This window comes from Eptatretus burgeri, chromosome 5, assembly GCF_056783735.1.
Source record: "Eptatretus burgeri isolate ZD-2024b chromosome 5, Ebu_testis_v1, whole genome shotgun sequence".
In the NCBI taxonomy this organism is placed as follows: Eukaryota; Metazoa; Chordata; class Myxini; order Myxiniformes; family Myxinidae; genus Eptatretus; species Eptatretus burgeri.
In genome coordinates, this window is record NC_140965.1 from 99,681,490 (window position 1) to 99,698,851 (window position 17,362).

The following is a 17,362-nucleotide window of genomic DNA, read 5'->3' on the forward strand; positions in this document are numbered from 1 at the left end:
GTGGGGGGGGGGTTGCACCATTCAACCTCTTTTGTAATGGTCCCAATATGGTGGAGGAGGCAGAGGTAGCATAGCATTTATGGAAAAGTGACCATAACATAGAGTGTGCAAGGATTCTGTTAAAAGTTAAAGTCCTGGATAGTAGAGCAAGGCAACTTGATTTCAGGAAGGCAACCTTTGAGTGTATGAGGAGAGAGTTGGACATTCTAGATTGCGATAAAGAGGGGGGGGGGGTCAATCGGCATCTGAGAAATGGGCACCCTTCAAGGAGCGAGCGTGTGGGGTACAGATTAGGTACGTTCAAGTAAGGTGTAATGCTGGAGGTCGAAAAAGACCAGGGTGGTTGAGCAGAGCTCTGTAAAGCGTGCTATTTAAGAAGTCGAAGACATTTATTACGTACAAAATAATAGGATTGGAGTCGTACTCATATCACTATGGGTCTATGGGAGTCGAGAGAGTCAAGTTAAGAAAATAACTCTGCAAGCCAAAAGGGATATATGAGAAGAATATAGCCAGGTATATTACACGTGATAGCAAGGCGTTCTTTAAATACATTAAGGGTAAGAACACGTTCATACAGGTGTGGGCCCATTGAGGAATAGCACAAGGAGAGTGGTCGGTGATGAAAGTTAGATGACACGTTTAGTAAATACACTTCGGTGCCGGTTAGCATCAGGGTTACGTTCCTGGAAAGTGTGACTTGAAGTGAATCCTTGTTTCCCCACAGGAACCCATGTATGTATCGAGGCATGTTACGTTCCTTGGGACCTAACTCAGGAACATTTTCTATCATAAAAGATGATGTACGTTGATGTACATGTTCATATTTATTCAATGTTGTTTTCATATTGTTGTCAATAACGTGCACTCACCAGAGATGCCTGTGAAGCTTGCTTCTAGTGTGGGTGAGTTGCAGCGACAAAGGAGAGGTTCGTGGTTTGCGGTTGGCTTGGTGCATGAATCAACATCGCACCTTAAAAGTGGAATATTGCGACTTGTAACTAATTTTCCTTCCTTGTTAATGAAGGGCGTTAATCCGTTAACTAGAGCGACGTTATACGGGGCCAACCTTTGGTTTATTTTCTTAAACATTTAGAGAACACTCAGGGGGATTGCCAACAACTGAGAGCATCTATCTGGAGTTTGAGGAAGGGAGTGCCAAGTTGGTGTGGAGGAAATTGAGAAGCAGCTGGGAGAACAAAGATGAGCTAAAGCTCTGAGTCAGATCATATGTGGGGCAGAGAGGGGGGGGCAAGAGAGGGGGGAGAGAGGCAAGAGAGGTGGGAGAGAGAGGGGGTGAGAGAGAGAGAGAGAGGGGGTGAGAGAGAGAGAGAGAGGGGGCATCACAATTCTTCTTCTTCTTCTTCGTTTGATATGACGTCACAATTGACGCTGGTGACCTGAGTATGTTTCCCAAGTTATGGCCATTTATGATACGGTTGGTCCAATCTAATTGAAACAATGCCCCAATCCAGTCGTCGTTTACGAGAGCGAAGGAACGAAGCTGCACCTACGGGCCCGCACTAGTATGTATACATCCAAGAGTATTGAGGGAGGTGGCTGAGCAGGTAAGCGAGATGTTAACGAATATCTTTAGTAGCTCATTTAAAAGTAGCAAATGTAACACCATTATTAAACAAGGGACCCAGAGAAGAATTGGGGAATTATAGACCTGTTAGTTTGATTTCAGGTGTGGATAAGATGTTGGACACTGATTATGGATCAGAGGGGGACCATTCTAAATAAATTTAAACTAACTAAAGGTAGTCATTGTGGATTTACAAAAGGGAGGACATGTTTAACAAATTTAATGTAGTTCTGAGTGTGTGGATGAGGGGTGCAGTGGCTGCAGAAGGCATTTCATAAGGTCCCACATGGAAGGTTGTCAGCCAAGGTGTGGGTTTGTGGAATGCCTGGTTGAGGAACATACTGGTTTAGTGATAAAGGAATGAGTGGGAGGTTGTAATTTGTGGGGAACCTCAGAAATCAGTACTATGACATTTATTATTCACAGTTTACACTAATAATTTGGATGGTGGGGTCAACAGAATGTGCAGTGACAGGACCAGAAGTCACAGCCCAAGCGTAAAAAAAAAAAAAGAGGAGACGTAAAATTGTGGAATGGCAGGGAGGGGCCTTCTACTCGGAGTAGTTGATGCATGGAATGGTAGCGGCATCAGAAGTGGCCAATAGATTTATATTTGAGTTGGATATGTACCGAGAAGCATTAGGAATAGAGGGTACATGGACATTGGCAGGAATGGTAGTTGGCTGAAGTACGGATCAGTGATTGGAATACCTGTGTTGTTGTTCTGATGTCAGAATATTGGTCTCATCAAAAAGTGAATTTGCTATATGTCTGTTAATCCTCACTCAACAACCATGTTTCCCCCCCCACCCCCCCCCCCCCGTGTGTGTGTGTGTGTGTGTGTGTGTGTGTGTGTGTGTGTGTGTGTGTGTGTGTGTGTGTGTGTGTGTGTGTGTGTGTGTGTGTGTGTGTGTGTGTGTGTGTGTGTGTGTGTGTGTGATCATTCTGGTGATGTCTGTGCCTGTCACACTGTTATATCGTTATACAAACTGCTGACTGCATGATGTCCTGTGAAGATATGAGAGGTGCTGACATTTGGGGTTTAATTAATGATCTTTTGGTTTGACGTATCTCTACTTGGGTTGTTCACTCTGGAAAATGCTCTTGTTAACCTCCGCCATCAAAGATTGGAAGTTACTGATTATATATATATATATATATATATATATATATATATATATATATATATATATATATATATATATATATATATATATATATATATATACAGAGCCTGGTGTTGGCGCAGTGGTTAGGGCAGCGGCTTGGGATCCAAAAGGTCCTGAGTTCAAGCCCCGTTGAGCCACTGAATTAATACACCAGGGGGTTGACTCAGCCTGTCATCCTTCCGAGGTCAGCCAAATGAGTACCAGTGTACTGGGCCGGTGTATACCTCGGTTAAAATAGGTGTACCATATCCCTGTGTCATAAGAGGTGACCAGGGTTGCGTCAGGAAGGGCATCCGGCGTAAAACCTGTGCCAAATCACAATGCGGATCATACGGATGATCCGCTGTGGCGACCCCTAACGGGAGCAGCCGAAAGAAGAAGAAGATATATATATATATGTATGTATATATATATATATATATATATATATATATATATATATATATATATATATATATATGTATATATATATATATATGTATATGTATATATGTATATATGTGTATATATATATATATATGTATATATATATATATATGTGTATATATATATATATGTATATATATATATGTATATATATATATATATATATATATATATATATATATATATATATATATATATATATATTGTTGCGGAAATGGCCCTTAGTGTTTTATTAAATATAGGATTAACCCAGATCTCCCATTAAATGCATGTTTAGCCAGGTTGTTCGGTAATTGGACGTTCCATGTGTGTCAGGTGTAGGAGGCTGTTCATTTTTTCGTGCAGTCTTGGTGTACTGAGAGGTTCTTCTTCTTCGTTCGCCTCTCCGGACATTAGGCTCCGCCCCAGCGCTCTGAGAGGGTGTGGCCTCGAGAAGCGAGGGCCGAAAGGAAAGGGTGGAACTGGGAGAGTGTCGAGTCGCGATCTGCTGGATGAGCCGTCGGCTGGGAGGCGAGCGAGCGCCGGGAACCAAAAAAAAAAAAAAACCAAAATGGTTACAGACTGGCAGAATTCGCTCAGTCTCTGACAAAACCAGTCTGTAACCGGGGTCTATTCCCCCAACTGGTAAGGTCCAGGTGTACGTTGCTATCCCGATTTGAGGCGCGTAACCAGAGGCCTGTGCCGCACCAGGCAGCGTTATATCCTGGAGACTGCGGTGCTGTTAAGTGACGCTGAATATCGAACATTTGGCTGTCAAGAGTAGGCAGCGAGCCCCATCACTCGTCCGAATCCTTAACACTGGGGTCAAGAGTCTGGTGCGAATCCCGCCACCGCTGAATCCTTAACATATATATATATATATATATATATATATATATATATATATATATATATATATATATATATATATATATATATATATATACATACATATACTGTCCATTTGTCTCTTTGTGGTTTTCGCTGATTGGCTGTGTGATGCTTGGTGCAATGTGATTGGCTTCTGGCAAGATTGAATAATCTATCCTATAAGCTCATTTAAAGCTGATATTCAAAATCTGATGACATATTTGATTGTAACTCATGGCATAAATAATTGTTGAAATCTCGTGAAATTTAGGAAAAGGTGATTATTATTATTATTTTTCTCTAACCCAATATAAATAAATAAATAATAGGCTCCATAGGATGTGGGTTAAAATAGCTTTGAATTCCCCCCCCCCCCCCACTCTTTGAGGTGATTATTGTCTGATTTTTATTTTAAACTGTCCAGGGACACCAATAACTGGCTTCTGGATTCCGAATCGACTTTTGGTGCTCCTGTGAGTGCAATTGTCTGTTCTGTGTTCTTGCTGTTCCACAAGCCTCGACGATGTATAAAACAAAACAAAACAAAAAATCAAGTATTCTTTTATTTTGCATATTTTTCCTGTTTATGTCTCGTGTTGGAACTTCAAAAGCTTTGACTCTTTGCTCCAAATGGGAGAACACAAAATGTTGTTTACCCAGAAATCTTGCATTACTACTTTTTAAAAGGTGCATATTGACTTGCTACCATATGACTGTATAACACTGCAGCCAAGAGAATTGAGCATGAAAATCTAGAAAACCAAGAACTTGAACAAGCATTAAATATAGCATGGAGGAAAAAGCCTTGGTGGTGAAGGGGTAAGGTGGGAGTCTGGAGGGAAAGGGTGTGTTGGGAGCCCAGAGTGAGGGGATGCGAGTAGAACGGCCCGGCAACACTGGTTACCTATGCTTGTAACAAAATAATGTGCAGCTTGGGTAATTATCCCACTATTTGGATAAAAATAAAAAATAAAGGGGGGGGGGGTCGATATTGTAGTCGCCTGCCTGACTATCCATCACACTATCTCCTCCTAAACTGTTGTACAGAAATTCATCAAACTTGGTAGTTGTGATCACCACATGGCAAGAATATGCAAGAGCAGTATCATTTTTGGCTCCGCCCCCGATTTGGGAGGTCACGAGGTCAAAAAACGCAATTGTGGGCACATTTTAACACTTTATTTATTTATTTATTTGTTAACGAAACTGTATATGCAATCAACATTGGGGGAGGCATTAAATATGTAACATTTCTTTTTTTTTGTTTGACCCCTGGTTCATGCCCAAAGCGGTGGGGACTTTCGGTCACAGGTCAAAACAGGAAAAACTGGAAATTTGATATTGGGTTGTTCCTGGTGGAACTTTCTGCCATCTTTCAACTTTGTTTTAGGAGGGAAGTGTGTAAATTTACGATGGTGTGCCACTGATTTCACTCTGCTTTTTAAAAAATATTTTATTTTTTCTCCACTTGCAGTAAAGTCTACTTGACTATAATTTAATTATTTTGAAATTGTATATTAATTGCACAAGATCAAAACTTGTGATGGTAGTTAGAGGCAACAAACTGACAGTGGGGTAACAGTTCCAGGACCAAACTAGAATTCATAGAACACTTTACCCCCATGCAATCTTGAGAAACAAGCACATGAACCGAGTCTGCGAGCGGCAAGTTTGATTGGTCAAGATGATTTAAAACACTAATATTTTATCCAAATACTGTGAAACGAAAGTTTTTAAAGTGACAAAAAGGTGATTTGTGTTCAACAGTTTGAAGTTTATAGTTCGATTTTAAATAAAATAAAGATTTTAGAGGTTGGCGGAGGGAAAAAAAAATTCCAGAAGTTTACCGCTGTCGATGCAGTGTCTTGTGCACCACCTTATCTAACATGTTACATTAGTTCTTCATGCCTGTTGTTTGTGTCCTTTATGACTTACTTTAAAAACGGCAAGTTTCCTGTTTGAAATGATTTTCAATATAGTTTCACTGCCAGACAGAGTAAAAATCTATCTCACTCCTCTCTGCACTTGTGTGATCATGACAAATTCAGAGCCAAATTCATATTCCGATTCAATAAACAGGTGAGTTTTCCGATTTGTGATCAAAATATAACATTCAATTGAAATTGAGTTATTCCTCGATCATAAATTGATGTTTGCAGACAAAAAGGACCAAATGCTAATCCCACTCTTCACTTTGTGCGTGTGGTGTAATGAGCAAGGGAATTAAAGAATGAATAGTAAGAGGAGGGTAGAAAACTGTAACCTACAAGTAAGTGTTGGATGAATGAAGCAGGCTTAATGGGGATGAAATTGGTGCTTGAGATGGCAGTGCATTGCCTTATTGTTAGCCTTGGAGGGGAGATTGTGATTAAATGGCCTCGGGAATGTTCGACAAATCTGACGAAAGTTGAGCTGTGCGATAAGTGAAGGGGTGGGAGAGCAGAGGGAGCAAGACTGGAGGAGAGGTGGTTTGGGGGAAAAAACAAAACAAAAAAATGCCTTTCTCTGATATGAGAGTAACGGGCCTTGTGCTTTCCCTCATCCTGGGAGATACCAATGTTGATGGTTTTAGATTGCATCATTTTTTAAAATTTGGAACCAGCAGAAAGTCAGGTACCTGCTGTCTGCCTGTCGGTGTGATGATGCTCCTGTATGACAACTTGGAATCACCTGCAAAAAGAGAGAGACTTTCCAGAGCATCTGATAGGTCGCTTGTGTAAATGAAGACCAAAACTCATCCCAAGACACTGCGGAGAGGAGAGGAGAGGCATCCATTGATATCAACATTTTGACTCTGAGTGGAGTCAGTGATAAATCAAGGTATGAAGGTGGCCTTGTAATCCACATTAAACAAGCTTGACAAGCAGTTCAGGATGCAAAACTGTGTCAAATGCCAACAATATATCCAGGGAGTCTATCCTGTGTATGTCATCTTGTTTTTGAGATTCCATACCTTTGGAAATTGCTGAGAGAGAAACAGAAACAGCAAAACAGCAGCATGGTTGAGTGACAGGTACTGAATCTGAACTGATTTTTTCAGTTTTATTTAATGCCTCCCCCAATTATTTCAGACGCACTCGTTGTCGGCAGCAATGATGGAGTCTATGACTGCTTATAATTGGAGGGAACCATATTTTTATGTTCTTAAGGAAATGTGTTTCCTGCACCTGACTTGTGGATGGCCATGTGTTCGCAGACTTGCAGAGGGTAGACAAAGGAGACTCTTAAGAGCAGATTTTGAGAGCATGAGAACCGATGCCTTTTGGGCCAATTACCTGTGAAGACAATTGGAAGTTTATTGTGTGGCGAGCAATGAGATGTTTGATTTAGGGTTGTGGGGGGGGGGCGGAGGAGGAAAAGAATATGATTTGTGCAGACCTTTAAGGGATGAATGACTGAGTCCAGACTTGCTGAAAAAAACCAAGTTCTGCCAAATGAGAACAGACACCATTTCCAGGGTGGAGGGAAGATTCATTAAAAGCATCAAGAAAGCCAATTTTTTTTTGTATGCAGTCAAGGCTCATGGAAGAACGAGTACACAGAACGGATCAAGATTCACATAACAGAAGGATAAAGGGTAAAATGCCAACATCAGGTCCGAGGGAGGAAATTGACTGAGACGGATAAACAAGGGATGCAGTTAACAATGAGGGGTGGGGGAGAACACAAGATGGATACAGAAGCAAAAAGTTTTAAATAGTTGTGAGTCAACATTGCTAACCCTTCACCTTTTATCTCTAAGCCAAGTAAATGAAGAGATTGTATTGTTCGATACTTTTTCAGAAGAAGAGTAATGTAATTTTTACCTCTGTCACTGAAGGTGGATGGGGGCTATGTGTTTCATCCCTGTCTGTCTGTTTGTTTGTGAACAAAATATCTCAAAGTTGTGGACAGATTCGAATGAAATTTTGTAAAGAGCTTGGGTATGTAACAAGGAAGAATTGATTCGATTTTGGTGATGATCTGCATCCGGATCGGAGCATTTTAAAAGTGATTCTTCACTATTGATCGATGGGGCTGCCACAATGTATAGCATGATATTTCAAAAAGGTATGGACGGATTGGGACAAAACCTTGTGGATGAGTCGGTTAGATAACGAGAACAAGCTGATTCAATTTTAGTTCAGGTCCGGCCTATCGATGGGATACAAAACGTAAACTAATCGGACTGGCGCAGGTGTGTGCTCTACTGAGTGCCCTTCTCGTTGGTTTGTGCATCTCATGTTTGCCAGTTATTTGTAAGCGAGATGCTTGAGTTTGGAAGGGATAATGGGAGTAATAAAAATAATGGATCAGATTGGGGGTGTGGCAAGAGATGGTGGTTCACTGTTTGCTTGAAGTCCTTGAGGGAAGAGTGACAACAGCCTCTTAGAAGGTGGTTTCATAGACTGGAGAACTGAGGAATAAGAGTTGAGGTGTGTAGTCAGTCTGGAATTTGGAAGTTTGACCAGGAGGGGTTATGAGAAGAACATGTAGATGGGGAGGGTCAGAGGACTGAAGGTAGAGGAAACGATATCAGAAAATAAAACTTACAAAATGGAGAGACCATCGGCCTGCCTGTGATGAGAGCAAGAGCCCTTCATCACGGGAGATTCCAATACGTTTTCAGTGTTTTAGATGCCACAGAATCCAGTGAGACGGATGTGTCTGCCTTGTGGTGCTGGGCTGCCAGCCTATATTGGAGTGCAGTACTCCATTGAGCTGCATACGGACAAAGGCCCAGCTTGTAGATTGGGAGTAGGTCTGATTTCCCAATGAAAAACTTGGATCGACAGCTGGAGGATACCCAGACTGCAGCTGGCTTTGGAGACCTGCTTTGCTATGTGGTTGGCTCAGGAATGATTGTAGCTGATTGTGAAGCCCAGAAGTTCAAGATACTGAACCTCTTCCTCTGTTCGTCTTTTATATAAATTGATCAATGCTCTTACATGCATACTCAGCATAAAAAACAGCTATGTTTGTTTTGAGTGATTCGACCACACTCCCTTACCCTCCTTTGTTGGTCGTTTTTTTTTTTGTTTTTTTTTTTTCCCAATTTTTACTTCCTCTAATTAACAGATGTAATAAATAGTTTCCTCGTCGTCCCATTCTCCTCCAACAAGATTGGAGACTAGCGACATGAAAAAGAGCTCTGACTGACCGATCCTCTGATCATCTGTCCAAGTACTTTTATGTATGCGACATTTCAAAACCTTTAAACATTTAGCTTTCATATTGCAGATATCTATTCCTCATGACATTATCTCAACCAGAATAGATCACGGCTGTGATTGGCTGAAGTTTGTTGTCATGGCTACCATCTCGGGAACTTGGCTTGTGTATGATATTTGTGAGGCTTTTCTTGCCTTGTTTCTTTTTAAATAGGCAGTGTGTCAACTACCAAAAAGGCAGGGGACCTCGAGTATCAATATGCTCCTAATAACTTACCTCTGCCACCGAAGGTGGAAGGAGGTTGTTTTCACATCTGTCTGTCTTGTTTGTTTGTGAGCAGGATATCTCAAAAAGTTGTGGACGGATTTGGACGACACTTGGTGGACAGGTTGGGTATGTGACGAGGACAAATTCGATTTTGGTGAAGATCCGCATCTGGATACGAGAGTTATTTAATTTTATAAGTGATTCTTCACCATTGAGTGATGGGGCCAAAAACGATATATATCATGATATTTCCAAAATTTATTGGGCCCGATATGTTCTGGATTGGGCATTGCGTGGCGGAGGTATGCGCTCTACCGAGTGCCTTTCTTGTTGATCTTGTTTCTCCCAGTACCTTTCTGTGCTAATCTCTTCCAAACTGGTTTAAAAGAGTGTTATATCTATGATGTGCAATGAACTTCTGACCTTCAAAAATTCAATTTGTACCTTCATCCCTGTATAATCTATTTATTTAGTTGAATATTCTAGAAGATGCTAAACCCCATTTTTCACAATTAACTAAAGCAAATGTTGGCATTCACATCCAATTTGATCCATATACAAATTAAATTTATTAATTGGTTCACGAGCGCCAGCCAGAGTGACCACTATATTCGTTATATGTCTGTGTGTCTGTCTGTCCAGAGCATAACTCAGTGGACTTTTATCCGATCTTGATGAAACTTGGTTATGTGTTCGATATCAATGTCTACTTGTATTTTCCTGGATGCTACGCACATTGTGGGTGGAACCACTCCCAAAAAATAGCCATTTTTAGGGGGTAGTCAGATTAAAAATCAATCTTCTCCTAGGGAATTGACTGAATGGAATGGATTCTTCGGTATTTGAAAAGCAAAATGAATTATCTAAAACTTGCCATTGTCCGATTTTTCATTTTCGTCACAAGGTCAAAAACTTAGAAAATTGCGAATTTTGACATAAAAATCATACGACCACCCAAACTTTGAGAGCAAGGATGACAATATTTTTTTATGCATAATCTTGAGGTCATTCTCCACCGAAAGTCTTGAAACCATTTTTCTCGATCTCGAACACCTTGCCCGTGGCGCCCCCTTCAAGTTTGTTTTTACGCTGATTTCATCAAAGTCTGGTTAATCCGAGGAGTGCGAAATGCCATATAGCCGATGTGACATTATATTGTTCCTGGAATGTTCCAGAGGAAGTTTTGCACCAAAGGTCATAATCCTTGACCTTTGACCTTTAAAGGCCACAATGGTCAAATTTTCAAAGTTGTGGGAATCGAACCGGGTTTTCTACCTTCTTCGACGAACTAACTCCAATAAGCTATAGCACGTATCCTGTTTCCTTATTTTAATGTCCACAACATTGTTTTGGGACCTTAAAGGTTATGCAATGGTCAAATTTTTAAAGTTGTTGAACGAAACCGGGTTTTCGGCATTTTGCAGCTAACAACCTGTCACTCGTACCACATCATGTTGATCATTTTTATAACTTTGTCAAACATTATCACATTGTCTCATCCTTGACTTCTGAAACAATTTACATCGTCAAATACTGCTCGTGAACCATTGTCTCTTCAGACTTTTCCTTGGTTATCTTCAAATCAGGCTTCTTTAAGGTCCTTGATGGTGCCCATAATAAATCACTTTTTGTAAACTCCATGGTTAGCCTTGTCAGAAAATACCATCAAACCTAATGGCCTGCGCACAAGATTAAAAACCCCCCTTAGCTTTGTAACTACCAAGTCCAAGGGACAGCAAACTTGTCAATGGACAATAATATTGGTCAGTTGTAACTCAAGAGGAGAACAAATTTAGGATCCGACTGCTTGGAGGTGAGCAAACCAGATCAATTGAGCTGCTGTCAGGCCATGGTATTTGTTTGTATGTGGGACACAGACTCTTGTTTTATTTTTTTCTAACCTGAATGAAGATATTAAATGTTAAATTTCTTGTTAACTGCCGCGACTTGTTTCACGAAACTATTGACTGGGAAACGTCTTTTAAAAAGGATAAATACAGAGTTAATAGTGTGACGGATTTGGAAGCCTTGTGCACACAAACAGACAGCAGTCCCCGCAGTTCAGTTATTTCAATAAGTATGTGTTTATAGTCAGGGTCCCGCCCTTCTGTCTAATGGGTTAATTTCATGTGTGCGCTGCGGGTTTCTTTTATAGTCAGGTTTTTTTACATCTTGAAGCTGCACAACACCAACAACACCCTCGCTTCACTCCTCCTCCCACTCTGCGGGTGAACAAGCACTTGGCCCGCCCAGCTTTCACTGCTTCGCACCATCGACGCCATCGCCCACGTGCAACGTGTCACGTACTGGGGTGAGGTTCCCTCCTCCCACTGGACCTTCCTCCAATCAGAAGGCTCATCGCCTCAGCTCCGACTCCGCCTACCATCCAATCAGGAGGCGAGTGGCCAGAGGAAGAAATCCCTCGGACCTCGCTAAAGAGAAGAGAAGAGTAGAGTGGTCGTCAAGAAGAGAGTAGAGCAGTCATCGTTGCCATTGCTCTTGGTGTGCGTCGTTTGACTCATCGTGGCCATTGCTCTTGGTGTGCGTCGTTAGAGTCATCGTGGCTATTGCTCTTGGTGTGCGTCGTGAGAGTCGTCGTCGTCAGCGGTCGTGGTCTGCGGTCTTTTGCGGGGCTCCTCGTGGTGGTGGTGGTCGAGCAGCCAGGATCGTGGGCTCGATTGATTCCGGAACGTGGGTTCGAGTCCCACCGTGGTGGGTTGGACTCCGGTGTGACGCACGAGGCGGACAGGTACCTGGCCAGACCTTGACTCCCCAGCTGACCTATCCTCCTCGGCTGGAGGGTTCAATAAAGACCCGACGCAGTCCTTTTATTTTGGGTATGTGTGTGTCCGTGGGCCCCGTCCTTAAGTAGAAATTGCTAAGTGTTTGTTTGTATATAAATTGCATTTCTCATATTCGGTTTTAACTCTGCTCTTTGTGCTCCCCTGCCCCATTATAAATAAACCCCCAATTGTTCAATGTACCAGCTCGTCGTGCTTTCTATTATTGACCCAGCACGGTTCGTGCTTGAGAACCAGTAAGCCGATTGGGCTGTAAGTTGTTGTTTGGACCGACGGACTTTGGTAATTCCGCTCAGTTACACCGGACCGAGGTCGCTAGAGTGACCCGGTTCGACAGAGTCTGTCGAGGGTGTGACCTCCCCGGTAATTTGATGACGTGGGTACTTCGGTATATTGAAATTTGGCTCTTAACCCTACCCCACGCTGTCAGAGAATTGGTGAGCACGGTCCTTAAGTGACCCGTGACCTTCGGAGTTGTCTGAAGGTTACACCCTCGCTTCACTCCTCCTGCAACGACCTGCAGTTCCGGGTGTTCGGTGGGAGACGGCTCGACTGCTCCACCTGGTGGCCGTTCCTTGCCACCGGCCCCCGGCCCACAACAATAGAACACCTTTCCCCCACCAGTCATGGAAGGATCTTTTAAACTCTTGTTTTATGTTTTCGAGCATTGTCTATATTTGCTATGAGCCGCCATTTTGTGTGAATCTTGTATATTTCCCAACGCTGAGTGAGCGGAAAATTTGATTGTTCTGACAAAGATGACAAAGTGGTGTATTATTTTGTTAAAATCCTCTAAAACGGAACGTTTTTGAAAGTGCCAAGACAGCAATTTGTTTTCTTCAGTGTTGAAGGAGAAAATGAAATTGAAATAAAACAAAACATTTGATGTCGATTGCATAAAAAAAAAAGAAAGTTATTTTTCTTTTTTTTTCGAAAGTTTACCGCCGTTTATGCACCGTCTTTTACACTATCTTATTTAACGCGTTAAATTAGTTCATGTCTGTTTGTCCTTTATGATGGGCCAAAAAACAGTTTCCTGTTAGGAATTATTTCCAATTTTGTTTGAAAATGAGATATATATACATATATATGTATATATCTTCCTCTTCTTCTTTCGGCTGCTCCCGTTGGGGGTCGTCACAGCGGATCATCCGTATGATCCGCATAGTGATTTGGCACATGTTTTACGCCGGATGCCCTTCCTGACGCAACCCTGGTCGCCTCTTACGACACAGGGATATGGTACACCTATTTTAACCGGGTTATACACCGGCCCAGTATACTGGTACTCATTTCGCCGACCTCGGAAGGATGACAGGCTGAGTCAACCCCTTCTTCTTTCTTCTTCTTTCGGCTGCTCCCGTTAGGGGTCGCCACAGCGGATCATCAGTATGATCCGCATAGTGATTTGGCACATGTTTTACACCGGATGCCCTTCCTGACGCAACCCTGGTCGCCTCTTACGACACAGGGATATGGTACACCTATTTTAACCGGGGTATACACCGGCCCAGTATACTGGTACTCATTTCGCCGACCTCGGAAGGATGACAGGCTGAGTAAACCCCCTGGTGTATTAATTCAGTGGCCCAACGGGGCTTGAACTCAGGACCTCCTGGATCCCAAGCTGCTGCCCTAACCACTGTGCCAACACCAGGCTCAGGCTGAGTCAACCCCCTGGTGTATTAATTCAGTGGCCCAACGGGGCTTAAACTCAGGACCTTTTGGATCCCAAGCCGCTGCCCTAACCACTGCGCCAACACCAGGCTATGGCTGTATATATATATATATATATATATATATATATATATATATATATATATATATATATATATATATATATATATATATATATATATATATATATATGTTATATATATATATATATATATATATATATATTTTTTTTTTATTTTTTATTTTTTTTTAAACCACCCTCTGCACATGTGTGATCGGGATGAGATTCCATACAATTTTATAAATTCAGAGCCAAAGTACCGCTAAATTGCAGCTTTGTTCCGATTAATGTATTGGTGTTCAAAATATAACATTCAATTGAAATAAAGTCATTCCTCAATCATAAACTGACATCTCGACAGACAGATGGACAAAATGTTCCAATTGCTTCACTCAGATTTTCGCTTCACATGTGGGGTAATAAATTCTTCACCTCTGCCTGTAAAATGAACATCCTCCTTTCCTATTCTGATATTGGTGTCTCGGTGGAGTGGATACAGTCCTGTTGCATTGCTTTTACTGCTATGGGTTAGATTCCCATTTCCATCCGTACTCCTGCGACGGGCTTGCGACCTTTCTAGCACCAATTATAGCATTACACTATTCATAAATAAAGTTGCTTCCGACTGTAACCAAAGTTTTGATATCGAAATTATTATTATTTATTTATTCCCTGCCCCCCCCCCACCCCCACATACTGCTGGAGATTCCAGATATTCAGGTTTCGGCCACATAATCGGATTATGAGCCATATTGCTCTTGCTATCTGCAGAATAGAGGATGCAGCTGGTATTGATGTCTGTATTGAATGTTGTTTTAATTCCACACATGATTTTGAACAGAACCCTTTGGAGCTTTTATGCTGGGCTCAGAAAACTCATCATTTGATTGATCTAATTTGTACATTGATGCCATTTTTTTTATCCCTTCAAGAACTTTGAAATTGAGTATCTTGTTTTGTGTATATCTAATATATACCTCTGGTAGCTTGTACATGCTGCTGCGTTTGAGCCTGGGGAGTAATTGCTGAAATCTATCTGTCTGGATTCATCCTGACATCTTTGTTCCTTTCACACTTTTCTACTTTTTTATCTTGCCAAAACGAAGTTTTGCAAGATATGTTAGTCAGCTTGTATGTTTTTTTGTTTTTTTTTGTCTGTAATCACGTATAAAAAATTCTGCAGAGCACAGTTATCATCGGAAATTTTTGTAACTTCGCATATCAGAGGCCTATAGAGGTCCCTTTCAGTGCACAAAATTTTGAAGGTCAAGGTCAAAGGTCAAGGTCACTTTGTCGCAAATCAGGGGAGTCGACGAAACCCTTATTTTTTGAGTAATTTTGATCGGATCATCTTCAAACTTCATGGGAATATAGTTCATGGTCTGGCGCTCAGCTGATTAATTTTTGGTGGCGATTGGCCTTGACCTTCATGGTTAGCGCCTCAGGTCAAACATATTTGACCCCAAGGTCAAATTTTCAAGTTTTAGGAACCATGTCGTATCAAAGGGCGGAGGAGCTCCTTGTGAGCCAACGGCCATCCATATCTAGTGCCCAACTGTGTCTGCGGACGTCCTCCTGCAGTTGGGTCACTTCTTATTAGGAGGTTGGTGGCAGGATTTGCACTCCGGCCACCGTAAAACCCTTCATTCCGCAAAAGGCAAAAACGCAAAAACATCTGAAAACCCACTCCATGGGAGTACCTCCTGTGCAGCTTCCCTTCGCAGGGCAGCTCACCGGATGACGGGATTGGGGCAAAGCCTTCGGGACCCCCAATCTTTGATAGGAGGGAAACCACGGGGTATCATCCCTGGGTCAGATTGCGGGAGAGTGTGTCGGAGTGGTGCTGAGGTGTCGTCCACCAGACGGCGGTCTCCTTGGGTTAACCTGAGGCGGTCCCTTCGGGTGAGTGCCTGGAATGTCCTGTCCCTAAGAGAGGATGATCACCTGTCTCTGTTATCATCTGAGCTCAAGCGTTTGGACATCGGGATTGCAGCTCTCTCTGAGGTTCGGAGACCGGATTGCGGCGAGATAATGGTGGGTGGTTACACCTACTATTGGTCTGGTCGCTCTGATGGTTACCATACCCAAGGAGTTGCTGTAGCTGTGTCCAATAAGCTGACCCCAATGATAATTGAGGTAACACCGGTCAACGAGCGTATTATGAGATTAAGGATTCGTCACTCCTTAGGTGTCATTTCCCTGGTCTCTGTTTATGCTCCGACTGAGGCGAGTGATCTCACCGTGAAGGATGCATTCTACGCCACACTCGAGTCTGTGGTTCATCATTGCCCCAGACGAGATACACTTCTAGTCTTGTGGGATTTCAATGCATCGACTGGAACTGATAGGGACGGTTATGAGGTGTGTGTTGGTCCCCATGGGTCAGGAACTATGAACCAGAATAGCACCAAGTTCCTTGACTTTGCAAGAAGTCATGGACTTAGGGTGGCTGGTTCATGGTTTCAGCGCCCACAAGCTCATCGCTGGACTTGGTATTCCAACGCTGGCGGTGTGGCAAAGGAGATTGACCATGTCCTCATTGACGGTCGTTGGAGGATGATCCAGAACTGCAGGGTCTACCGGAGTGCTCAGTTCCTCAATACTGACCACAGGCTTGTTGTAGCAACTCTAAAGCTGCACCTTAAATCCTGGAGAATGGTACCATCCCAGCCGAGGCTGGATGTTGCCAAGCTCAGGGATGAGAGAGTAGCTGAGGAGTTTGCGAACAGGCTGAGTGGACACTTGGGGGGTCTGGGTGCTTTGGGGGGTCCTGAAGAGTTGTGGAGCGCCTTCAAGACCACCGTCCTTGATGTTGCCGGTGGATGCCTTGGAGCTCACCGCAGGGCAAAGAAGAATTTTGTCTCTCAAGGGACACTGGATACCATTGACCAGAGTCGCAGGGCCAGGCTGAATGGCAGAGCTGAGCTGTTCAGGGAGCTGAGGCGTAAAACTGTACGTGCACTGAGGGTGGACAAGGAGGCCTATGTGCGAGGAATCTGTGAGGGGGTAGAGCATCTCGTCCCGCTTACAGGGGAATTCGTCCCGCTTACAGGGGAATTCGCGCATTACGTTCATCCAAGCCCATCCCTCGGAGCACTGCAGTTCGAGCAGAGAGTGGTAGGCTCTTGACAGAGGAGTCTGAAGTGAAGGCCCGCTGGGCCGGTTACTTTGAGCGGTTGTACCAGGCTGATCCCCCAACTGTCGAGTTGGACGTCAAGGGTGTTACAATCCCTGTTGCTGACCCTCGAATCAACTGTGGTCCACCTACGCTTGTGGAAACGTAGGCTGCGGTGAACCAGTTGAAACGGGGCAAAGCTCCAGGGATCTGTGGCATCCATGCCGAACTTCTCAAGGCTGGTGGAAATGCTGCACT

General features: G+C 42.9%; 1 protein-coding gene across 9 annotated transcripts in view; it reads left to right on the plus strand.

Annotated features, from left to right (window-relative positions):
• LOC147027047 (transmembrane protein 150A-like) overlaps positions 1-17,362 on the plus strand; it is a 170,104-nt gene that overhangs the window by 18,783 nt on the left and 133,959 nt on the right. Inside the window, exon 1 of one of the 9 annotated variants that reach the window (XM_085883150.1) lies at positions 3,783-3,807. The exons of the other annotated variants lie outside the window; for them this stretch is intronic. The gene's annotated coding sequence lies outside the window, so the exon portion shown is untranslated. Of the gene's footprint in view, positions 1-3,782; positions 3,808-17,362 lie in introns of those variants that run through there. 9 annotated transcript variants of the gene reach the window in all.